The following is a 26,520-nucleotide window of genomic DNA, read 5'->3' as shown; positions in this document are numbered from 1 at the left end:
GTTTTGGGAGTGTCGGGTATGTGGTCTTAGGTTCTGATTTAATTTATCTCGACAACATGAGGCTAAAGGAAACAATGGTGTGAGCAAACTACCCATACTTGGTGGCAAAGCTCAATTGTTAACTCTTTTTTTTTCCGATCATTGTAGGGCATAGTATGTGATCTTATGTTTTGCTATAATATTTTGCATCAATAATTAATTTCATTCAAGCAATGAAAGGCTTTGTGATGGTCTTTGTTGCAAGACTACTCGGATTTGGAGAATCAGATTATTTCCTTTCAAGAATTCCTCTATTGAAATTAATTGATTGGTCTTCAACTTCTAATTTTGTTTCTATTCATCAATACTAATTTTTTTTTATAATTTAGTCTTAAAGGTCGTCAAATTTTAAGTTTGATAACATTTTGCAGATATTTATAACTTTTTGTCGTAGTTGCTTCATGTTGAGTTTATTTAAATATTTTAGATACATATTTTCTTAAACAAAATTAATATCAAATTCTAAAATTTTGAACACTACAAGTGTGTTACTCAAGTCCTTGAAATGTTATTTTCTCAAGCTTTTGTTCTTAGCAGAGGATGTGAAGAACTTAGATTTCAGTGTCACCAAGATGTTTGTTCAAACAATATAAAGATGAATCATTCATCTCATTCTAAGCTTAAAAGTCTCACTTGCTGCCTTTTGACATGATGATATAGTTCCATCACCAAGATAAATCCATTGTGTAGAGAGAATAGATGAAATCATAAAAGAACTTTTGTCTCGATGGATAAATCCTGCATGGTTATTTTAACACTTTTGCCATTGATAAATTTCTTACTATGCTAACGAAACAAAATATAATATATATATATATATATATATATATATATATATATATATATATATATGAAAGTTTTCATTTAATTTACATAGATGAAGAATTTACTTCAAATTATATTAATATCTATATTATCACTGTGAAAATAGTTTTTTGTTATAATAATTTTACGAATTTCTCTTTTTGTGACATAAATAATTTATTTGATTTGATTTGATATCACAAATAATATCATAAATAATGTTGAGCCAAGTAGTAAAACTTCTTTACAAAAAGCTTCTTATTTTTAAAGATAAAATAACAAAAAAGGAAAATATTTTTTAGAAAATTTAATATTTATGGTTATACTCTCAATTATTTAATCCAACTTTTTATTTAAAGAATTTTTAAAGTAAAAAAATACTAAATAATAAACAACTTCTTATTTTTTATTTTAACTTAAGTAACTTTTAAGAAAGAAAAAAAAAATAAAGCTGGGCCAGAAGGTATCTTAATATTAAATATGGAAGGAGTTATAAATGCATGTTGGTATTTGACAAGGATAGGTCAAATTCCATAAAAATAAGAACCGGGTGAAAACAACTATAAAATATGTTCCGTCTAAGGAAGAGAATGACATTCTCTTTGTCTTTGAAAGGGAGAATTGATGCAATCCTACCCCGCAAGGACATTGGATAGAGAACTCAAATAGATTGGGCCAGAGATGCAAGAGTGATGTGATATATTGTAAAAAATGTTACAATAAACTCTGTTTTATGGGTATCCATTTGATTACTATCTAACCCCATAAGATACTGCATGATAAGTTTTCTATTGGAGAAATGATGCCTGAGAAAGCTTCTCTGACTATGCTAGCATAAATTCATTATCAAAATTCAGGTACCATGTTTATAGCTAGACATCGCTGGGTAGGTATTTATTATTTCTAATTGTAAGTTTATGACCATTTACAAGTAAACAAAGTGTTCATTATTCTTAATTAAATTAATAAATTGATGTAGAATGTTGAATACGATCTGAAAATAGTTAATATTATATATCATACAAAATCATATTAAGAAACACACAGGCTTGTACACTAAAGTACTAGTACTAGGTTGAAAATTAATTAGAACAGGATCAATCAAATACTGAGTGAAACTTATTTTTTATGATTTAGGCTACAAAGTGCATAGAATAAAACCAATTAAAAGGACACTAAATACTTAAGCATATAGAATTTCTTAATGACCTCCAAATATATTGGAACAAAATGATTGAGCAGCAGACAAGTCATAGCAATAATATTTTGCTTGAGTCATCCACCATTTTCATGCAACACATTTTCTATTAATCTACTATGCTTCTCACTTTAACACAAAATTTCACTTATAAAGGACCCAAAATTTCCCATTTTCTAATCAAATAGATCTTCCTTGTTATTCACATTTGAATAATATAATGGCAAGTCTCATGTATATATATAAAATAAAATTTCCACTTAGCCAATCCAATTCCTTTACCTTCTCCTCCCATTACACAACTCGGAGAACCAAAAATGGCATCTCTAGCATGAAAGTGAGATTCTCTGGAGAATGAGTTATTTCAATCTTACACACTGAAGGCTACGTGGGAAATTTTAGACCAATAAAAACAATATGAACAGAATAGGTTTCCGAAAAGGCCATTAACTAATGTTCAGCCCACTAACTTAACCGGTGATTCTCCAATTTCCCAGCATGCATTATTTGTTGAAATACCCTCCTTTATCTAAAAAATTTCCTGCACAGAAGACACAATAAAAACTTCGTACCCCATTGCCCAGAGGCTCTTCGCTATGCGAAGGTATGGGGGAGGGATGTTGTACGCAACCTTACCCTTGCATATGCAAAGAGGCTGTTTCCGGATTCGAACCCATGCACAGAAGACACAATATAAGAATAAAATTATCATAATAAAACCTACGCTCCAAACTATATAAAACTCAAATATGGAATATAAAAATGGTATAAATCAAGCCTAGGTTCTTGTCCAATTGAATATCACAGTCTGACAGAGTTCTGAAGCACGGCCAAACCTTTGTACAAACAGAATACACCAATGATTAACTAAACATCAAACAGATTATATCATGTGCCATAAGCAATCCAAGGAACACTTTCTTTTAAAATGTATATTTTACCTTAAAAGATGAAAGTGGTCTCTACCGAAATTGAGGCACACTTGGTTCTAATGACGTTGAAATCCTTCATGCCCATACCAGCATTGCATAACATTTTTCCCTCTTCACGACAGAAGTATCCCTTGTCGAGCAAGCACTTCATGAGTTGGAACCACTCAGGCCAAGGATGAGCAAGCTTGAGTATTGGCTGCTGCGCGAGTGCAAGACTACGAGTTGTGTTAGGCTTGGGAGCAAGACTGCGAGGTCACTAACCATAGAACTTAGACACCGCTTTTTGTCCAAACAATATATAAACTCAGTATTAGGGACATTAGACCTCATTCATTCAAACAAGCGGCTTATATCACCTCCGTGTGTTACATATACAGCATTTTTGGAAACGCATTATATTCTACGCTATATATTGAAAATTTAGGCATTGTTCCAATAGAATTCAATTCATTAAAATACACCCAGTATAATTTTTTTTTTACATCATATAATCATAAAATGCAGAATAAAATGCAGTGTTTGATTAACATTCACATGCAGAACTGCAGAAACCAAAATCAAAAGCTAAAACAATATAATAAATGAATTTCAATTGCAACACATCTACAGAAATGAAAAAATAGAGATTGCAAAGAATATATATAGCAACGATTCTCATGCATGATAAAATCTACACTCACATTAAGAAGAATACCAATACTTCGACAAAAAGCAGAAAACCAGAGCCATTAACACGCAAAATTCTCTACTGCAACAAAATGCTCTAGAAATTCAAAAAAAGACAAATTATCTGCATTTGAAGATCAGAAATTGGCAATTGTTATCAGTCATTGTGATTCTCCAAAAACGGAGCAATGAAAAACTCATCAACATATAGATGAATTCGCAAAAATTCATAAAGAGAGAAATAAGGCACAAGGCAATTTCAAAAAGAAAAAATTAACTATCAGAGACTTAATCACATGATAAATACCAAATGAATTAATCCAACCTTATTGTTGCTTAAGTTCAAGCAGTGCTGAAACTGATTATTTGTCAACCTTATAGAGAAATAAGGCACAAGGCAATTTCAAAAAGAAAAAATTAACTATCAGAGACTTAATCACATGATAAATACCAAATGAATTAATCCGACCTTATTGTTGCTTAAGTTCAAGCAGTGCTGAAACTGATTATTTGTCAACCTTATAGAGAAATAAGGCACAAGGCAATTTCAAAAAGAAAAAATTAACTATCAGAGACTTAATCACATGATAAATACCAAATGAATTAATCCAACCTTATTGTTGCTTAAGTTCAAGCAGTGCTGAAACTGATTATTTGTCAACCTTATTGTTGCTTAAATCAAGCAGGGGCTGAAACTGATTCTTTGCCGGTTATCAACTTTTGACAGACGGTTGCTCACTGTGCCTGCAGCAATATTACCAACAAGATCTTAAATTGCCGAATTTAATATATACAAGAGATGATGGTTTAACATCTTACTCATAATATTAATAGTGATACTCTTGTAACCGACTTAGCTTTTAGCTCTGTGTTCTACCAAGCACCGTTATGTTCCCAGTTTATTCATATCTGCTTTTTTCAATAATAAATTAGCATCTAATAGACTAGAAGCACATTAAAATATTAAGTAAAACTCGCAAAAACATAACTCAATAGTAACCTAGGAATGACTGGAAAGTAATATAATCAATGAATCAAAGTGGGTACATAAAAGAAACAGTAAAAATAGATCTATAGCATGAAACTCCCTATTCAATTTAAATAACAAAATTTAACAAAACATATGGATGGATATGTTACTCTCCTAGCCAGTCCCAAATGATAAATGCGACAACACCACTCCACAAGCCAATGGAATAAGAGACTGCTCCGGCGGAGATGTCACCAATGAGGGTGGTGCCATCAACAAGTGAGCTTTGATTTATAACAGTTACTATATACAATTTGTTTGCTCTCCAAAAAGCATGAGACTCCTCCTAAGAAATCTCTTGTCAATAGAATTTAATTAAAATGTAATTATAATGCAAAAGTTTTTACCCTACCTCCAATCACAAATTATATCTAGAAGACTGTAATAATTTCCATTTGTTAATATCAAAACCCTCCTCCTTTGTCCGGGCTTGGGACCGGCTATGAGAACATAGGCGGAGTTAAAAACTTTTTTTTACAAGGGTTTGTCTAACTGATCCCAAGTAAAAATCGGGTTAAACCACCCCATTTCTAATGACCAATAAAATTTGGATATTTTTTTATATTTTGAATTCTATCATTAATGTTATGACTATTACAATTAATATCATCTTTAATTTCTCTTTCATGTCATTTATTTATTTTCATATCATTTATGTATAAAATTAAAACTTTATAGTTGTTACTTAAAAGTTAATAATAAAAATTATAGTAAAATACATAAACATATTTAAACAAATTATAAAATATTGCAATCTTAATAATTATTTTTAATAAATTATAAAAATCTACATAAATTTTTTTCATTTATTTTAACTTTAGAAACATTTTAAGTTTAATTTCTTTTAATTGATTGAAATATGTAAAATTAACTTTTGGTAACTAGCTGTCATTTTACATATAGATTGTACCAACAATCAGATTGTAATGTCAAATGTAAAATGAGAACAATTTTATGTATTTCACTAAATTGAAAAAATTAAAATTCATTTTTCCAAAGCTAAAATAAATGAAAACTATATACCAAAAGGTTTTTTTCATGATAGATATTTACCTAGAGTGAATAAAAGAATAGATTTTTATAATTAATTAAAAATACTAATTATTAAGATTTTAATATTTTATAGTTTATTTTACATATATTTATGTATTTTAGTATAATTTTAAGTATTAAATTTTAATTAATAATTATAAAATTTTAATTTTATACATAAATGATATGAATAAAAAATAAGAAATGAGATTAAAAAAATAATAATAAATGATATGAAAGAGAAATTAAAGACAATGCATCAAAGGTGATAGCCATATGTTCAAATTATAAAAGAATGGCCCAAACTCTATTGATCATTAAAGATAAGGTAGTAATTCAAACCCTTTTAAAATAATATAAATAATTTATTCTGCTGAATAACAGAATTCTCAATAAATAAATTATAATTCTGCTTAACAGAATTATCAATAAATTATAAACAAATAAATTATAAGTTATCATTAACAGCAGAATAAAAAATAAATAAATTATAAATTCAGTTAAATAAAAGCATTATAAATAAATTACGAATTCTTCTGAGTAACAGAATCATCATCAATAAATAAAGTATAATTCTGCTTAACAGAATTATCAATAAATTATAAACAAATAAATTATAAGTTATCATTAACAGCAGAATAAAAAATAAATAAATTATAAATTCGGTTAAATAACAGCATTATAAATAAATAAATAAATGAATTATGAAGTCTGCTGAGTACAGAATCATCATCAATAAATAAAGTATAAATTCAGCTCAGTGACAGAATTATAAATAAATAAATTACAAATTCTGCTCAGCAACACAATTATAAATAAATAAATTAAAAATTCTGCTAAGTAACAGAATTTTCATTCTCATCGGTTTGAAAATTTCTGAAGTCTGACATGCGAATTTATTTCTGAAATGAACACTGCAGAACATATAAAAAAAATCAAAACCTAAAAAGAATAGCTCAATATTTCAATTTCTATAGGAAAATACCTAAATAAACAACAAAATCAAGAAATTCACAAGAAATTTTACAATTAAATATTAAGAAACAAAAACAAGAATTCAAGGAAAGCACATGGGCGTACACTGAAAATAAAAATTCAAAGAGGAAACCAACCAAAAAGATGAAGAAATTCAGAATATAAAAATAAAAACATTATATTTATCATGATGATTCAGAAAAACAGACCAGCGTAAGAATCATCATGTCTATTCACTGATGGAATTAAATTTAATAGGCAATTTCAAGAACAAGAAAACAGTGAAGGAAAGCCATAAATAACGAAGACGAAAATACGATTTCAGAAAGTGAACAATAGAAACAATAATAATCAGAGAGGAGAGTAATGGAATGAAGTAATGAGAGGGAGGTGATTAGGGTTTAGCATAAAATAAAGAAAAACGATTGAATAAAAAGCAGATAATAGGAGAAATGCTAACCTGTGTATTACGAATGAATTAGAGAGAGGGAGAGAGGGAGTGAGTTGCGGTGGAAATGAGATGGAGGTTGAGTTGAGAATGTGAATGTGAATGTGTATTTTATAACACGAGCGAGGAGGGTTTCTGCTAGCAATTGCAAATGGCAGTAAAGGGGTAGAGTGAAATATAGAGATGAACGGCTGGAGATTGGGGTGAGAGATATGGATCGGACGGTGGGGAGAGGCGCATAGGAATCAATGTCAAATATGCACCGCGGACCTTTACCGTCCCTTTGATAGATGTCGACACTTAATCATGGCTTCACTTAATAAATCACTTTTATTCAACATTTTTTGTTATTTATATATTTTATATAAAACTTACTCGTCTTAAGACCATTTATTTCATCGATTTTATTCAGGTTTGTTTAACATTTTTTTTATTTAATGCAATATATATTTTATATAAAACATGACAAAAAAATCACTAATTCACTTAAAATAGCAGAAAAAGAACCTAAAAATGATAAAAGAAGAAGATATGATTTCAGAACGTGTAACAGGAAAAGAACCTAATAGAATCTAATAATGACAAAGAAGAAAATCTAATTTCTAAAAGAGTAAGAAAGAAATAAAGAACCTGATAGGATTGAACAACTGAAATCTAACGTTGATGAAAAATAGACAGAGTCACTCGTAGTCTATATTTTTATAAGAAAACTCAGTCAAACGATAAAATATTTGGATTGAACAATAACAAGAAATCCTGAAACAATAATAATTTCTAATTAATTAAAATATAAATAAAATCTTAAATTATGATAAACATATACACAATAAATTATAAAGAATAATAATTAATTAAAACATTATTTAAGTCTGACTCAATCCTATATTAAGCCACCAAGCCCAATAAATAACTTATTTACATATAAAAGAAAGGGCTTGCTAATCCAACAAGAAAGGTGCATCAACAAGAAGAATAAACTTAGCTCAATTTGGACAAGCTTTCCATAAAAAGGAGTTTGGAGGTATGAGGTTTCATAATCTCCATGGATTCAACCTAGCAGGGTTGGGAAGAAGGGTTGGAATTTCATTAATAACCCAAATACTACAATTTCTAAAATTCTCAAAGCTAAATATTTTTCAAATATTTGATACTTGGATGCCAAACTAAGGCATAAACCAAGCTATGCATGGCATAGTATTTTTGCTTCACATATATTGGTCAAGGATGGTATTTTGTGAGGAATTGATGACAACTCCATCAATATTTGGAGCCAACCTTGGGTGCCAGCATCAGCAAGCCCATATATCACTTCATCTACCCCGCTCGACCTTCAAGATCTTAAAGTCAGTCCACTCATCAACCACCAACAACAATGTTGGCATTAAGATGTGGTACAACAAATTTCCAATGACAATGACCAAAGAAATGTTGTTTCCCTCCCCCTGTTGAACAGTGAAGTCAATGATAAAATCATATGGAGATTAACTGCAAATGGTGAGTAGAACATCAAATCAACTTACCACAATGTCATGGAAATAATAATCCAAAATAACCACTAAAAGGTAGCTAGAAATTGGAACCTCGTCGTGAAATTATAAGTTCAACCCAAGGTAAAGTATTTTCTGATGGTGTGTTCTTTGAAACTTCCCTCTTACTAGTGTTAGGCTTCAGACCAAGAGAGTCACGTGCTCTTCTACTTGTTGTTAATGTTATAGCAATTCTGTGAAGAACTTCCATATTTTCTTCAGCTGTTAACATGTCCAAAACATGTGGAAAGTTGTTGGGCTTTGGAGTTTAATTGAGCCAAAATTCTACCAGGTTGGACCTGCAAGCGAGCTAACCTTCAAGCTATGGGAAACCAGTAATTCCAATCTCCAATCAAGAATTGCTATGGTTTTGTGGTATATTTGGAAAAGACAAAATGAAAAACTTTAGAATGAGGTAGATACTACTCTAAACATCTCAATCTCTCTCACTATGCAATTCCAACATGAATGAAGTCATGCTCAAAAGACCTCTCAACCACCAAGAGCAATTCAGACAATTGATGCACACTCGCGATAGACAAAACCACAAAAGAAGTACTAGAAGATCAATATAGATGCAACACTTTTCATTGATGAGAACAAAGTTGGTATTGGTCACTGTCTACACAGTGAGGAAGCGAAAGCATGGGCCTTGCTCCATGCTATAAAATATGCACAAGAGTTAAACATCTCAAAGGTTATTTTTTGGATTGATTGTAAGCCATTGGTTGATAATCTGCAAGCAAATTAATCAACATGGTACTTCTGAATACCAGATGATACTTCTTTAATGTCGAACAGGGATGGTAGTTATTCCAAACCCAATGGTGAGTTTTGCTAGGAGACAAATAAACCAAGTAACTCACCCCTTGCAAGGGCTTCTCGGTTTAATGCTCGTACCCATGAGTATGATTGTATTTCAAATTGTATCTTGTGTTTGATTCTTAATTAAACGAAATAATCTTGCTTCTCTTAAAAAAAATATCTGCATGTTTGAATCCATAATGAGTTTATGATATGCATACTGAATTTGCATTAACACCATGCTAAAAGCTCATAAGTTTTAACGTGTGAGTGTCATTTGATGTGATTTTCTTAAATAGGTTTGTTTTCAAACATTTACAAATGTGCACTTAGTAGCCTTAAAATGACTGTCAAGCCCATAAACAAGATGGCTAAATTGAGCCTCCAAACTCAAAATTAAGATTGTACTCAAAATTGTAACATGCAATTTTATTTAGTAATTGAATAAACCAAATAAAATTAATCTTCATTACCTTTTCAAATTCAACCATACAATAATAAAATAGTAATTGCTTCTATTTGCTTACTTGCTTTTTCTAAATTTTCCTAGGACTAGTAAGCTTTCTTTGCTTTCTAGAATTGACTTTCAGCTATATAGCTTGATTGACTTTGGGGCTTTGTTAGTTTAACAACTTTGTTGTATCAAACAATGGGCCTTTGGGCTTTTTTCTGTTGAAAAGGAAGTAAATTTTACAATTTCTAGAGCGATTTAGTAATTGGTCAACTAAAAAGAATTTAGTTTGAGGACAAAATGAAATTTCCTTAATATAAGGAGTGCTTATTAGGGTGAAAATAGGCCACACAGACAATTAGGTGGCTTGCAGCCTAGCTGGGCCTAACCTTTTTAATAGGGCTCTTGCTAAATACATCTTCTTCTTTGCTATTTTAACCCCATTTTTTGTCATTAAATTTGTTATTATCATTTATATCCTTTTAACCTTGTTTCTACACCCCCAATAGAAGCATGGTTCTCTACCTTGAAAACTGATTGGGGAGGAGAATTTTGCCCATTTGCACCTTTTTTGGTTGTGTTCCCCTTACTTAGCCCTTACAATATTCATAAATTGGATTCCCGGTCTCATGAATGCCTTTTCTTGGGTTATTCTACTTCTCATAAGGGCTACAAGTGTATCTCCCTTATTGGAAGGATGTTTGTCTCAAAGGATGTCTTATTTAACGAGTTTAAATACCCCTATTTAGTTTTGTTGAGTCTACCTTTCCTACCACTGAACCATCCTCATCCCCCACTTCTTTTATTTTTCCTTCCATACCAATCATAAATAACCAGCCTCCTCATCAAGCTAAATTCTCTTATAGTTCTTCATCTCAATCTCTTCAAAATAATCAGGTTGCAACTACTGCTGACACTGCTTTTAAGTCAAATTCTGATATTGTTGTTCAGTCAGCTTCTATTGCTGTGTCTCTTCAGTCTCTTGACAGTACACATACATCTCTATTAATAGCTGACAATAATACTGCTCATTCTCCTAATACCATTGATCTTTCATCTTCTTACACTTCTTATTTTTCTCTTTCTCCTTCTTGACCTCTGATCTTTTGACACTTTTTCTTCTTCTTTTGACATACCTTGACTTCTCAAAATTGTTTGTTAGTTATGTAACTAGAATATGAAGCATTGATGAAGAATAATACTTAGGATCTAATACCTCTTCGATCTAACAAGAAGGCTATTAGCTCTAACTGGGTATTTAGGGTGAAAGAAAATGCAAATGGTTCCATAAATAAGTATAATTGGTTGCCAATGGATTCAATCAAGTGCAAGGGTTTGATTTTTTCTCTACTAGTAAAATCAGTTACTATTAGACTTGTTTTTAGTTTAGCCATTACAAATCAGTGGGATCTTGGTAAAATAGATGTAAATAATACTTTTCTGAATGACTTACGTAATGGACTGTTGACAAGTCTCAACCTCCTAGGTTTCAACAGTCTAATACTTCTTTACTGTGAAAGTGAATAAAGCTTTCTATGGCCTCAAGCAGGCCCCAGACAATGGTTTGAAAGACTGCAATGTACTCTCCTTCAATTTGGTTTTGTGGCAAACAAGTGTGATCCCTCTCTTTTCATTTACAAGACTGACTCTCACATTGCTTATCTCTTAGTCTATGTAGATGATGTCATCATTAATGGCAGTTCTTCATAGTTGATACAACACCTAACCACTCAACTCAACTCAAAATTTTCTCTTAAACAATTGGTCAACTGGATTACTATTTTGGCATTAAGACTAAATCTCTTTCTGACAAGTCATTTCTTCTCACTCAAAGCAAGTATAAAAAGGATTCACTATAGAATACTAAAATGGCAAAAAGCTCAGTCAATCTCTTCTCCTATGGCCTCCAACTATAAACTTAGTAAAATAGGCTCGGATCTCTTTAAAAATCCCATTTCATATAGGTCTATAGTGGATACTTTTTAATGTTTGACCATCACTAGACCATAGATTAGTTACTCTGTGAACCAGGTTTGTTAATTTACGGTCAATCCCCTAGAGTCACACTAAACTGTAAGGAAAAGAATCTTAATGTACTTGAAAGGAATAGTTTTGCATGGTCTTCATCTTCAAGCTATTGTTTTGGGTCAACCTTACTTTGTTTGGACCCTTTGTGTTGTGGACTTGGGATGTCAATGGGGTGGGACGAGGACGGGGAGTGCTTCCATGCTCCCCGCATCCCTGTGGGACCCATATTTTTAAACCAAAAATATTAATTTTAAATTCTAATACAAATATGTTTAAAAACAGTTAAAAAGTCTTGCCATCATAATATTCAAATTCAAATAATCCATATGCAGTTAAACTCAAATAAACAAACATGGACAACAAATTTAATTTGAAATATTACAAACATAATGTTCAATAATAATACAAATAGTTCAAACTACAAATATTATTTTGTAATATTTTGAACAACCAACAAGTCTTAAGTTCCCTCATTCATAAGCCAAGTAAAGCATATGGATCTATACTATTCCCAAACAATATGATTTGATGGAAGATAACTGTCAGCGAAGAACAAAAGCAAAGACAAACAAAACAATTATCTTGCACTTGCAAAAGAAAATACCCCATTAAATTGAAACTGGAATTTTATGTAACACTTTTTATGCTTATCCAAAAGTTTTATTGAAAGCGCATAATGGATTAAGGTACATTAGATTATATTCCAATACATTCTAGAGCTATTAAAAATATGGATTCGTTTAAAATAAGTCAACATGAGTCTAGAGTTATTGTAGCCAGTGAACCAGGAATTGTGATAAATAATGCCTTGATCAACCAGTCAACAATATAAATATAAGAGTAGCATAAATATCAAATTGAAATAGATAAAATCAGATGAAAAATATATAAAATGCCAGTGGAAAAATATGTAAAAGAGATTAAAGTGAATTACTAAAAGTCAGATTGACTATGAGTATTTTGATTTTTAGTATGTAAAATATCTTATTTATACTATGTCGTATAAATAATTTAAGAACTTAGTCTAAAGAACACACTAACGTATTCACAACTAAGAGCCAGGATGTAAGTTAGTGTGAATGTGCTAGGAAATCTTTGGGTGTAATTCAAAGAGAATTGGTCTAATTAGTTTCACATGTTAGACAATTATCAGTGAAAATAGATAAATAATCATTCAGTTTTTTAATATCCATGGATTTATATAACGGTCAAACATAATAGAACTTTTAAGTTACCTGTTATAGTGAATATTTATAGAATAACTAATAAACCCATTATAAGTGCTAAGAAAATAGAATGGGAAACTAAACATGAACTTTTAATGTCAGTGTACCGTACTCATCATTCTGTTGCAAGTAATAATTTATTACAAAAACGACTAGAAGAAACAAACAAGGAAACAATTGATCCTCAAATTATATATTGTCAATGATTGACCACAAGAATAACTTGTAATATCATCCACGACCATTAATTTACAAAAAAAAAAAATTATCTTTCAAAGAAATAAAGAAAGTCAATGTGTAGCAAACAAATCCATTGGCAGAAAGAGAGTAGCCAACACTTACACTCCAAAGTGACTAGCAGCGAATGGTGATGAGATTGGGTGGCGACGGTGCGGTCTGGGGAGAAGTGAACGATGCGACACGATCTAGGACGAGAAGTGAAGTGAACGAGCTATTTGAGGGGGACTAAGTTGTTAGGATTTCTAAAAATATAAGGACAATTTTGTAATTTCCTTAGACCATGGACTTGTGGGGCGGGGGAAACTGTCCCTATCCTTGTCGTGCCTGTGGGGAAATATTTATTCCAATTCCCATCCTCTCGGGGAAATATTCCCCGTCTGTGAGGCCCCGAGCAGGACAGTCTCTTCGGGGATCCCCATTTATGGTACAAATTGATACCTCTATTGTAGAGTGGGCATTAGATGTTGATCACAAAAGGTCAATTTCAGGTGTTGCCATATGTTTGGGTCTAGTCTTATATATTGGCGGTCCTTATTTGTGGAGCTATTTTCCACTAATTATAAAACTCTTCTCTGATGTGGCTTGATCATTGATGAAAAGGATTGTCAAATTCTCTTTCCAGGTTCCTCAACCAGCTCTAGCAAAAAAAATGCCATCATCTAATATCTTACTTGTGTTGGGGCTATCGTTTGATAATATGATTTTGTTTCTATGGTTCCATATACTCCAAGTTAGTGCCACCCACCAAATTAACCATCTTTGTGACCTGATACCAAAATGTGTATTGCAAACTGAGTGTTGCATGAAATTCTTCCTTGGGTGTTGCAAAAAAGGTCCCACTATATTGATCCAAGACAAGGATTCCCACCAGATCTGCCTAATTTTGTGATAGCTAAAAAATAAATGCCCTGCATCCTTCTCTTTTTCCGTACAGAATGGACAGAGTGTATCATTTATAACTATATTTCTGCGTGTCAAGTTCAATTTAGTGGGCAGTCTGTCCCTCCTTAATCTCCAAACAAAAAATGCCACCTTGTTTTGTATTTATAGCTTCCATATGGCATGAAAAATTCTACGTGTTATCATCTTTTGAGTTCCTGTCCATTAATTGATAAGCACTTCTAACTGCGTATTTTCCACTGGTATCATTTGTCCATACCCATTTATCCGATTGCTAGAGATTTATATTAATAGCTTGTATCTCCTCCAGAAAATCAGCCCACATACTTATTTTAGTCTGGAACAGTAGCCTCTTCCACTGCAAACACCATTCTCATTTCCCTTCTAAAGTGTCTCCTATTTGCAAAATGTATTGCTTTTATTGTTTTGAGTTCAGGTACAGTGCATGATACTTTGCCTTTAAAGGGATCCATTCAACCCCCCATCCATCTTCCTAAAATCTAGCATTTGAACAAGACCCTATTCCATCTTATGCCCTGTTGGAACCAGCTTTCCTCCCCTGAATTGTGGCACGCCTTTTTCAGGTCATACCACCATTTGGAGACTACTTGAGGTGAATTGTTTCCACTTTGCTAATCTACTCTCACATTTTATAACTATGGGTTCCAAAGTCACACAACTTTTTGGGTTTGCCCCGATGGGGATACCGAAATAGATAAATGGTACAACTAGTAAGCTACAATTGAGGTACTAGGCGGCCTCATTCAACCATTAGGTAGATTTTCCAACCGCCCCAAATTGACTTTTTGCATAGTTGATTTTTAGGCCTGATACCATCTCAAAACTCCTCAATATTTCCATGAGGACCTTTACGTTTTGCATGGATGTTTCATTTAAGAAAATGGTGTCATCTGCATACTACATGATGCTGATTTGTATTCCATCTTTTCCCACCAATAACCTTTGTACTTGTTTTCTTTTAGTGCATTTTCCATTAAACACCTTAAGCCCCTAGTCACAATATTAAATAAGAGAAGGGCTAGTGGATCCCCCCTACCACAATATTATCATAGTTTGGCACAAAGTACTGTAGAATTATCCTGGATTCAGACCGTGTTGAATGAATTGCAAGTTCCCTACACCCATTGTATTATATGACAACCAAAATGTTCTTGCTCTTGCCCACAAACCTATCCTTCATGCAAGAGTAAAGCATATGCACATTGATGTTTTCTTCGTTCGGGAGAAAGTTCTAACCAAGTAGATGGTTGTTCACCATGTTCCTGCACTAAATCAATGGACATATGCTCTCACAAAGCAACTTTCTCCAAGCAAATTTATTTTTTTGATAGCCAAATTCAAAGTGCTTGAGACTCCCTTAAAGTCTCACCCACATTTATTTTGAGGGGAGGTGGGTATTAGAGTATTGCACAGAGAGTTACAGTATCCAATTCCACTATCTTAAGTTAGTAGCTAGGAGGTTAGTTATAGTTAGTTTGTGTGTTAGTTATTGACAACTGTTGATAGACGTCATAACTAACTACCTAACTCTATGAATATAGAATTGTAACACAAAAATTAGTACCCTTATAATATTTTTCTCTTTACTTTGAAGTTTTATTTTCTTTCTTTTCCCTTTTCTATGATCTGTTAGAACTCTAATTGCATGAAAGAAATTAAAGAAAAAATAAAATATACTCACAAACGATAATAACTATTTGATGTGACAAGAGAGACATAAACACATAGGAAAGGTGTCAATGAGGTGTCTAAAATATTTGGGTGCCCAAGTATCATTGTAGGAATTAATAGAAGATATTATAGTTTCCTATATTAGATGAATCACATATTTGCTTTACTTTGTTTAAAAATAATATTTTTTTATCATTATTAACTATTATTTGTTTCCTTTATTATTCCTTAAATCAAGGAACAAATTTATTGTAATATTTCTATGTAAGTAGTATTTTTACTGCTTGAATGAAATAAGAAAGTCTTCTAGCCAAGGAGATCATACCTTATTTACAAAATTTTTTTCTAAAGAAAAAAGTTTGCACTAATAGTCTATGTTGGTGACATTATCTTCATTGGAGATGATGAAGTGGAATTGGCTAGGCTAAAAAATAACTTAATAGTAGAATTTGAGATCCAGGACTTGGGATCCTAGAGGTACTTTCTTGGAATGGAGGTTGTTTGCTCAAAAAGAGGAATTGTTGTTTCCCAACAGAAGTATATTCTAGACCTCTTGGAAGAAACTGGAATGAGCGGTTGTAGACCAGCAGATACCCCCATCGATCCCAATGGGAAACTGTGGGAAAAAGGAAGTGTTCCTGTTGATATTGGAAGATACCAAAGGTTAGTTGGCAAATTGATTAACTTGTCTCATACCCAAACACATTGCTTTTTTAGTGAGTGTTGTACATCAATTTATGCACTCTCCTTATGAAAAACACATTGAGGCTTTCTACCAAATTTTTAAGTATTTAAAGAGAAATCCTGGAAAAGGTTTATTTTTTAAGAAAAATAGTGACTTGGAAAAGAGCAAAAAACAAGGTGTTGTTGCCAAAAGCAGTGTGGAAGCTAAATTTAGAGCAATGGCCCAAGGGATTTGTGAAGGATAGCGGATTTATAGAGTCTTAGAAGAACTCGAGATGGAAATAGAACTCCCATTGAAGTTTTAATGTGACAACAAGGTTGCAATAAGCATAGCTCACAATCCTGTTGATGTGCCATCATTTTCTTCTATTTTCTAAACCCTTTTTGCACCATTTTAATTATTGATTGGTCTTAATTGTCAATTAATTAGGCAGTTTTATTATTTGGGCTCATTTAGCTAATTTGATGTTTTTAATCTAATTTCAGGAATTAATGAAACATTGGGCTTAATCCGGATTTTAGTTGTGGACTTGAAGAGGGCAAATAAAGCAGCGCTTACCTTAGTTAATATCTAATTAGGAAATTTCGCAATTTTATTTTATGTTGTTCAGTGTTTATTTCGTTTTGGGCCAGAGTATTGTAATAGGGCCCAGTGACTTTGAGTGACTCTTTTTAAATAGCTGCCTTGGGATTCGTGCAAGGCATTCTATTCTGTTATGCTATTCATTATTCAGAGCTTTGTTTTAGGGTTTTCGTTTTTCTGTTTTGATGCTTCTGAGTTCGTAATGCAATTTTACGTTTTCTGCTTCTAATTACAATTTCGTTCTTGCTTCTTCTTCTACTCTCGTTTACGTTTCTGTTCATTTACGTTTCCGTTCATTTACGTTTCTGCTTCATGTTTCAATTGCGTTTTCTGTTTGAATCCATGGAAGGCTAGATTTTCTGGTGTTGTTTCCTTTTGAGGACGAAGCCCAACTCTCTTTGAGGTTTCGCTTGTAATGTGGTTTCCTGGCAGTTCTCCCTTCACCAGTATCCCAAATTCGTGAATATTAATCAATGCACGCTTCGTGTTCGATTAATTGCCTCTGAGCCTAACTTGCGTTCATGCTTAATGGACGAAGGGCTAACTGGTGTATGTGGTGCCTAATCACGTATTGAAAACCCTAAGTTGATTTTCGCTTAGTAAATTGAAATAGGGTTGGATTAAGTGGTTGACTGTTAGGGACGAATTCTCCATAACCCAGGATAAGAGAATGGCTTCTGAATAAGAGGAAACAACCCGTTTTTAATATTAGTAGTTTCGTATTCCAGTTTACTTGTTCTGCTCTTTAATCACAAAACAAACAAACCCCCCCAATCGTTACTGTTACTGCAAGTATATTATGAACATTTGGTTTGTCACTGCTCGTTGGGAAACGACCTAGGATCACTTCCTAGTTACTGCATTTTCATGTTTATTTGATTCGGGTACGGCCTCGATCACCTGTTCAGCATGATAGAATGAAGCACATTGAAATTGATCGCCACTTTATAAAGAAGAAATTGGATGCTAGAGTTATTTGCTTGTCGTTTGTGCCTTCCAATCAGAAAACATCTGACATCTTGACCAAGAGCCTAACAAGACTCATTCTTGAGCCTTTAGCAAGCAAGTTAGGCATGTTAGATATCTATGCACCAACTTGAAGGGGGTGTAGGAATTAATAGAAGATATTGTAGTGTCCTATATTAGATGAATCAGAGATTTTATTTACTTTGTTTTAAAATAAGATCTTTACCATTATTAGCTATTATTTGTTTCATTTATTATTCCTTGAATCAATGAACAAACTTCATTGTAATATTTCTATATAAGTAGTACTTTTAATACTTGAATAAAATAAGAAAGTCTTCCCTATTACTTTCTACAATCAACACTCATTCAAAAAATGAAAAAAAAAATTAACAAAAAGAGGAAAACATTATATTTCTAATAGTAGAGTAATTCCTACTCTTTCCTAAAGAAAAGAAAACAATTGAAAACAAAATGCTCATCTAATGGCCAGTCCCAACACAAGGCAATGGAATATGATACTACTTCGAATAAGATGCCACCTGCAAAGGCAGTGTTGTTGATACCAATGAGTATTGATTATGATAGTTACTTGACAAATATACAAGCACCATTTGTTTGCTCTAAAAAAAGTACCAGGCTCCTTCTCAGAAATCTCGTCACACTATGCCAAATTTCAAAATATGCAACACTTTTTTTTTGCCTAATATAGTGCTTTTTTGGCGCTATTACTATATATATATATATATATATATATATATATATATATATATATATATATATATATATATTTACAATGCTTGTAGGAAAGTGTTTGTGGAAGCAATGTTTTTCCAAGTTTATTTTGATGATGCCAAAGACTCAAGTCAAGAATCAAGAGTCAGGCAAGTTTTAAGAATCACAGAGTTGTTCAATCAAAGCAAGTTTCAAGATTCAAAGAGTCGTTCAATCAAAGCAAGTTTCAAGAATCAAGATTAAAGTGAAGATTCAAGAGAAGACTCAATTAGGATAAGTATTAAAAGAGTTTTTCAAAATATTGAATAACACAATTTTGTTCAAGAGAATTTTTCGAAGAAAAATCTTTCACCAAAGAGTTTTACTCTCTGGTAATCGATTACCAAAAAGCAGTAATCGATTACCAGTAGCCAACATTGTTTTCAAACTAATTTACAAAGCAGTAATCGATTACCATGAGAATGTAATCGATTACCAATGTTTTAAAATGTTAGATTTCAAATTTCAAGAGTCATAACTTGTGATAAAACATTTTCAAATCATTTCAAATTTCTATAACCGATTACACAATACCTGTAATCGATTACCAGTGTTTCTAAACATTTTGATTTTCAAGTTTGAACATGAAGAGTCACATCTATTGATGTGTAATCGATTACACTATGATGGTAATCGATTACCACCGACTTATTTTAAAAATAAATTACCAAAAGTCACAATTCTTAAAGTGAATTGTTTCTAAAGATTTTTTCACAATTCACAACCTTTAAGTGACTAGTTTTCAAAACAGTCATAACTTTTAAAGTGACTAGTTTTCAAAAGAGTCACAACTTTTAAAAAGTGACTAGTTTTGAAGAAATTGCTAAGAGGCATAAAATTTTAACTTGAGTCATCAAATGAGTATAAATATGTGACCATGGCACGAATTTTAAAGACACAAATTTCAGATTTCTTTCATTTATTCAAAACATTCTTCTAAGAGTTTTTGTTAAAAACTTTATTTATTCAAGAAAAGTTCATGGGCAAAAAACTTGTGCTATTCTTCTTCTTCATTCCTTCTCTCTCATGCCAAAAGATTGAAAGGACTAACCGCCTGAGAATTCTTTTGATTCTTCCTTCTCCCTCTTGCCAAAAGATTCAAAGGACTAACTGCCTGAGAATTCTTTTGATTCTTCCTCTTCCCTTTAAACAAAAGATTTCAAAGGACTAATCGCCTGAGATATCTTTTGTTTCCCCTTACAAAGATTCAAGGGACCAACCGCCTAAGAATTCTTTGTCTTAACACATTGGAGGCTACATCCTTTGTGGTACAAGTAGAGCGTACATCTACTTGGGTTGTAATACTGAGAACAAGAGAGGGTACATCTCTTGTGGATCAGTTCAAGTGGAGGGTACATCCACTTGGTTGTTCAAAGAGAACAAGGGAGGGTACATCCCTTGTGTATCTTTTCTTGTAAAGGATTTTACAAGGTTGTTGGAAATCTCAAGAACCGGTGGTTGCTTGGGGACTTGATGTAGGCACGGGTTGTTGCTGAACCAGTATAAATCTTGTGTTTGTCTTCTTCTTCCCTACACTCTTTATATTTCCGCTATGTACTTTTTATTTCCGCTTTACTTTTGTCTAAGTTATTGTTTCTGTTCTTTACTTTCTCATAACTTAGTAGTAAAGCCAAATTGAATCTAGTAACATTAAGAAGGATAAATTTTTTAATTAGTCAAGACCCGTTCATAATTAATTCAACCTCCCCTTCTTAATTATTCCGAGGCCACTTGATACAACAGTGTTGTGTATGTTTGTGATAATAGAGCATGCTTCTTATATAAAGTGTTATATCTAAGATAAAATGCTATATCGATTACCAAAAGTTAAAACTGTTTGTAATAACTTTTAGAAATTTAAATTTAAATTTTAAAGCTTGTAATCGATTAACGTAATTGTGTAATCGATTACCAGACATAAAAAATTCAAATTTGAAGTCTGAAGAGTCACAAATCTTCAGAAACTAACTGTGTAATCGATTACCACTTTTATGTAATCGATTACCAGTAAGGAATTTTTGAAAATAACTTCCAAGAGTCACAACTGTTCAAGAAATTTGTTATGACCATCTAAGGCCTATAAATAGGTGATTTGGGATACAAACTTTTTTAGTGTTTCTGAACAAAATTGTCTTATCCTCTCAAAACCAAATTGTCTTATCACTCTCAAAATATTCCTTGGCCAAACACTTGCAAATTCAATAAGGAATCTTGAGGGAGCTTCACATTGTAATATCCTTCTCTTAAAGAGAGAAACTTCTTCTTCTTTTTATTCAATGGAAATTGTTTAAGAGACCGAGGGTCCCTTAAGTTGTAAGGATTTCTGAATACAAGAGAAGGGTTGTCCTTGTGTGGTTCAGACTTTGTAAAGGCTTTTTACAAGATAGTTGAAATCTCAAGCAGGTTGCTTGGGGACTAGACATAGGCACAGGTTGTGGCCGAACCAGTATAAAAACTGAGTTTGCATTCTCTCTTCCCTTAAACTTCTTTTAATTATTGCAGTTTATCTTTTACTTTATAGAAATTTATTTTGAATTGTTCTTTGGTTAATTCATATTAAGGGTGCATTGTTAATCCAAAAGAGAGTTAAAATTTTAATTAGACAAAGTTTTGTATCTTAATTCAACCCCCCTTCTTAAGATATTGAGACCACTTTTCTAACAAAAATGACCAAGCTCCTTCTCATAAATCTCCTGTCACACTATGCCAAATTTCAAAATATGCAACACTCTTTTTTTTTTTTGCCTTATATAGTGCTTTTTTGGCGCTATTACTATGGAAGATATATATATATATATATATATATATATATATATATATATATATATATACAATGCTTGTAGTAAAGTGTTGTATATGTTCGAGATAATAGACCATGCTTCTTATATTCTTATATAAAGTGTTATATCTAAGATAAAAATAGCAGTATTCAGTAACCACTGATTTATGACCGTTACTTGAGAAATATACACAGAATTTTCTTGTCCTCCAAAAAATACGAGGTTCCTTTTGAGAAATCTCCCATCACACTACACCAAATTTCAAGATACAGAGTGCCTTTTTTTTTTTTTTGCTTTATATAAGCCCTTTTATTTTGCTATGTGCTTTTTGTTTTTTGATTTATATAAGCCCTTTTATTGTGCTATTATCCTGGGCAATATATATTTAGATAAACGCTTGGAGGAAAGTTCTGTATAAGTTTGAGAATATAGGCAGCCCTTCTTTTGTAAAGTGCTATACATAAGATAAAAATACAACACTTTTTTAGCTAAAACATAAAAGTGCTTCTTAAATAAATGTTGTCCATCAGTATATTATTATTTTTAACAAAGGTGTTTTGCTTCATTTACAATGTTTTAAAACCTGCAGACACATAAAAATAATCCAACCTATCCACTACTAAAATCTATACAGAAATGTCATACCCTAATTTCGTTCGGGGACCATTGTTTGGTGGCATGCAACCTTTGCTTGACCGCCTCGAGGTACTTAAGACCCATCGTTAGGCAATTCGTGAAGTTCTGCAACATTCTGGAAGTCGAAAGCAAGCATTGTTGCGCAATCCGTAAAGTTCTGCAACATTCCAAAAGTAAAAAAAAGGGCATTGTTGCATAATCCGTAAAGTTTCGCAACATTCCGAAAAGAAAATAGGTGTCGTTACGTAATATGTAAAGTTCCGTAATGTTTCGGAAAAGGAATCAGCAAAAAAAGCATAAAGGGGGGTGTATTTAGTAAAAAGGGTATGCAAATAGCAACCAAGCCCACTTGGGCCTTCAAAGGGGTACCAACAGAAGGCGGTGCCTTCTGGTGGAAGCAACCCAGCTCGCCTGGGCGAGCTGGGCAGCAACCACTTCCCTCTTTTCTCCTATACATAGGGGAAAGAGGGTAGAGTAAAAAGGTTCAGCCCTTCTGGTATTTAGGATTCTGTCGAAATTAGTGAGGAAAATTTTTTCCGTGGAAAAAATCCAAGCCGAGGCGCTTCCGTAACGCTTCCGAGACGTTTCCGTGAGCGATTTTGTGAAGATTTTTCACCGTTTTTCATCGTTCTTCATTGTTCTTGGGTCTTCAACCGATAAGTTCCCGAAATCAAATCTTTCAATTCATTCTATCCACCCTTAGTGGTCCCCACTTATTCCGCGCGCTTTTATTTTTATTTCGTTTATTTTCCATACCCCTTTTTTACGTGTTTTAACTATTTATTTAAGTCGTTTTCTCACCTAATAAATAATAAAATGAATTTCCACCGATCATTTGAGTTGTAATATCGTTTAATCGTTGTTTAAATAAAATCCAACCGATCATTCACGATGTAATCTCGGTTAAACAAAAAAAAAGGCAAAATAATAATAAAATAATCAAAATATCTTGAAAAATAATAATAAAATAATCAAAATATCTTTGAATAAAATAATCAAAAAAATCAATCGGACGTTTTTCTTTGGAAGTTTCCTTGAATGAATTGACTAATAACCAAAGTGAAACTAAGACTAAAATCAACTCACAAATCAAGCTTTTGTCCGCAAAAGTCACTTAAAACCGTTTTAAAGTCCAACGCCTTAAACGGTCCTCTTTGCTTTTATCGGTTAACATGGACCGTTCAAAAGCATAAAATCAACCCATAACTTTACCGCTTTTGCAATAATTACGTAGGTCTGATATCCTCATCGCAATTGAGGATATGTAGGAGCAAAAGCCCCGCTTTTGTCGACCACCCCAAGAGATCGTTAATGGTCCGACGCCTTAACGTTTCTCTCAATCTCATAATTACATTTTACATGCATAGCATGCGTATTCCCGAGTCTTTCATCCCTATGAAATGTTGTTGAAGTATTGGCGATCAGAATTGGCATTCCTTGGGTTATGGGGTTGAACCAAGCTCATGCTTTTATGAAAAGGTTCATCAAGTCATGTTGAAGTATGAAAGTAACCACCATGCAAAAATTGGGGCAAAAGATGGATCGAGTTATATCATTGCTTCGTCTACTGCCAAACACATTTAGGACTGTTGATGTCCTTGTTATTTCGAGTTTCACCTTGACAAAGATGTCATGGACCATGTTGAAAATCTAAAATTGATTCAACCCCATGTCCTGTGCAAAAATTCGCAATACTTCAACTGTGCATCATTCGCATACATCCATGCTTTTCATTGGTTGCATTGCTCATTGCATTCTTTCCTTGAAAAAAAAACAAACTTAATCATTGTTATAAAAAAGAAAAGAACACGCTTTACGGCGCCCTTACCGAACCCATGCTAGAGCTAGAGTAATAGGCGAAGTATAGGAGGTGCAAGAGCAGATAAAGACCAATATGGAGGCCATGAAAGAGCCAATGGCCACCATGATGGAGGCCATGATGAGCATGAAGAAGATAATGGAGGTCAATGCGGCTGCAATAGCCGCTACCAGCACCATTGCTGAGGTGAACCTGACCCCCCCATATGGCCTTAACCAAATAAATCATCCAACCCCAGATATGGTAGGTATGGAAGGCAAAGAGTTGGGAGGTACGGGCGGCCCTCATTTAGTTCGAAAAATAAGCATGTCTTCCCGCCATATGGCTTGCCTCCCAATTATACACCACCCAATGTCGCGTACACTCCCAATGAGAATGTTAATAACTCCACTCTGATACTCATTGAGAGCCAATAACCTCAATCTAATCATGTACATGTCTCTCAACCCATGGGGGGGACACATGAAATACCCCACCACAATTTAGTCGACTTCGAGCCTTGCCTCGGATATGCCACTAAAGGGCAAGAAGTTGGTGGTATACCCCTGCAAAACACTTTGGAGGGCCCTCAATATCACCCACAACCACACCCCTTGCATTCCACAGCGGGTAAAAACCCTCATGTTATGGCAGAAATGGGAGAAGTTGGATCATCTAGAGGAAAGGCACAGGGTCGTTGAAGGAGGCAGAGATTATGCCTTTACTGATGTAGAAGAGTCGTTCCTTGTACCCAAACATGGTCATTCCCAAGTTCAAGGTGCCGGAATTTGACAAGTACAAGGGGACTACTTGCCCCGAGAACCATCTAAAGATATATTGTCGAAAGACGGGGGCATACGCAAAAGATGGGAAACTGCTGATACATTTCTTCCAAGAAAGTCTTACTAGGGCAACGGTCACCTGGTATACTAACTTGGAACCTTCCCGAGTCCATTCTTGGAAGGACCTAATGGTTGCCTTTGTTAGGCAGTATCAGTACAATTCTGATATGGCTTCGGATAGGATGCAACTAAAAAGCATATGCAAGAGGGGGCACGGATCTTTCAAATAATACGCCCAAAGGTGGAGGGATCTGGCAGCCCAAGTGGTTCCCTCAATGACGGAGAAAGAAATGATAACAATGATAGTAGACACGTTACCAGTGTTCTATTATGAAAAATGGTGGGTTACACACCTTCAAGCTTTTCGGATTTGGTCTTCGCTGGTGAAATGATCGAAGTGGGTTTGAAAAGAGGCAAATCTGATCATCATGCTTTGATAAATGCAAAAAAACTGGGGCAAATGAAGAAGGTGAGAATGAGGGAGAAACCCATGTTGTGACTGCCATTCCTATACGGCCAAGTTTCCCACCAACCCAACAATATCATTACTTAGCCAATAACAACCCTTCTCCTTACCCACCGCCCAGTTATCCACAAAGGCCATCCCTAAATCAACCTCAAAACCCACCTACCACACAACCAATGCTAAACACCACCTTTAGCATGAACCAAAACACCAACCAAGGAAGGAATTTTGCAGCAAAAAGCCTGTAGAATTCACCCCAATTCTGGTGTCCTATGCTAACTTGCTCTCTTATCTACTTGATAATGCAATGGTAGCCATAACCCCTGCTAGGTTTCCTCAATTTCCATTTTTCCGAGGATACGACTCGAATGTAACATGTGCATATCATGGAGGAGTTCCAGGACATTCCATTAAGCACTGTATGACCTCGAAGAGTAAGGTGCAAAGTCTAATTGATGCGGGCTGGCTGAAATTTGAGGAGAATCGCTTGTGAATCCTAACATTGACAAGCTACACCACACATGGGGCAATTTTGAAAGCTGTTGTTAAATGTCTCTAATGACTCATCAGGATTTTCAACTTTATGCCATTATTGTAAACCACAATTACAATGCTAAATAAAATGGATAAATTTGACATCTTTGTCCCTCATCCTCTCGTAATTACATCTTTGCTTCCACTAGAATGTGGGTGCAAGCCATTGGTTTGTTTGCTCAAGCGACCTGTGCTCTTGAGTTTGGACTTTCCAAGACCGTTCAATCAGAAATTACTCATGCTACATATTTGGTGAGGATGCCGTAAACAACAAGTAAAGCATAAAAGTTCAATAAAAGGAAAAGAAAAAAAACATTTGATTGACTGTGTTTTAAAGTAAAAATATAGACATTCATGTGAGCTCATTTTATCATTCCTGAAAGTTTGTCTTTTTGAGAGAGAAGTGAGTTATCAAGAATAGGAGTCATTTGACTTAATCTGTCAATTGAAAAATCCTTCAACTGTT

At 33.4% G+C, this 26,520-nt stretch overlaps 1 long non-coding RNA gene and 1 other non-coding gene across 5 annotated transcripts; both read right to left on the bottom strand.

Annotated features, from left to right (window-relative positions):
• Window positions 1-2,789: 2,789 nt before the first annotated feature.
• LOC114376055 lies at window positions 2,790-7,293 on the bottom strand. Of its 4 annotated transcripts, XR_003658894.1 has the most exons (5): window positions 7,137-7,290; window positions 4,459-4,548; window positions 3,965-4,383; window positions 2,983-3,169; window positions 2,790-2,877 (listed from the first exon to the last, which is right to left on the bottom strand). It is a non-coding gene; the product is annotated as an uncharacterized LOC114376055 (long non-coding RNA). The 4 variants fall into 4 exon arrangements; XR_003658892.1 differs by having other exon boundaries at window positions 2,790-3,169; window positions 7,137-7,293; XR_003658895.1 differs by having other exon boundaries at window positions 2,790-3,169; window positions 4,253-4,383; window positions 7,137-7,291.
• Window positions 6,532-6,624, bottom strand: LOC114377728. Its single transcript, XR_003659166.1, has one exon. It is a non-coding gene; the product is annotated as a small nucleolar RNA R64/Z200 family (small nucleolar RNA).
• Window positions 7,294-26,520: the final 19,227 nt, after the last annotated feature.

The sequence above is a fragment of the Glycine soja genome, chromosome 11, assembly GCF_004193775.1.
Source record: "Glycine soja cultivar W05 chromosome 11, ASM419377v2, whole genome shotgun sequence".
NCBI lineage: Eukaryota > Viridiplantae > Streptophyta > Magnoliopsida > Fabales > Fabaceae > Glycine > Glycine soja.
The sequence above is the reverse complement of the archived record's forward strand: the minus strand, read 5'-3'. Positions and strand labels throughout refer to the sequence as shown.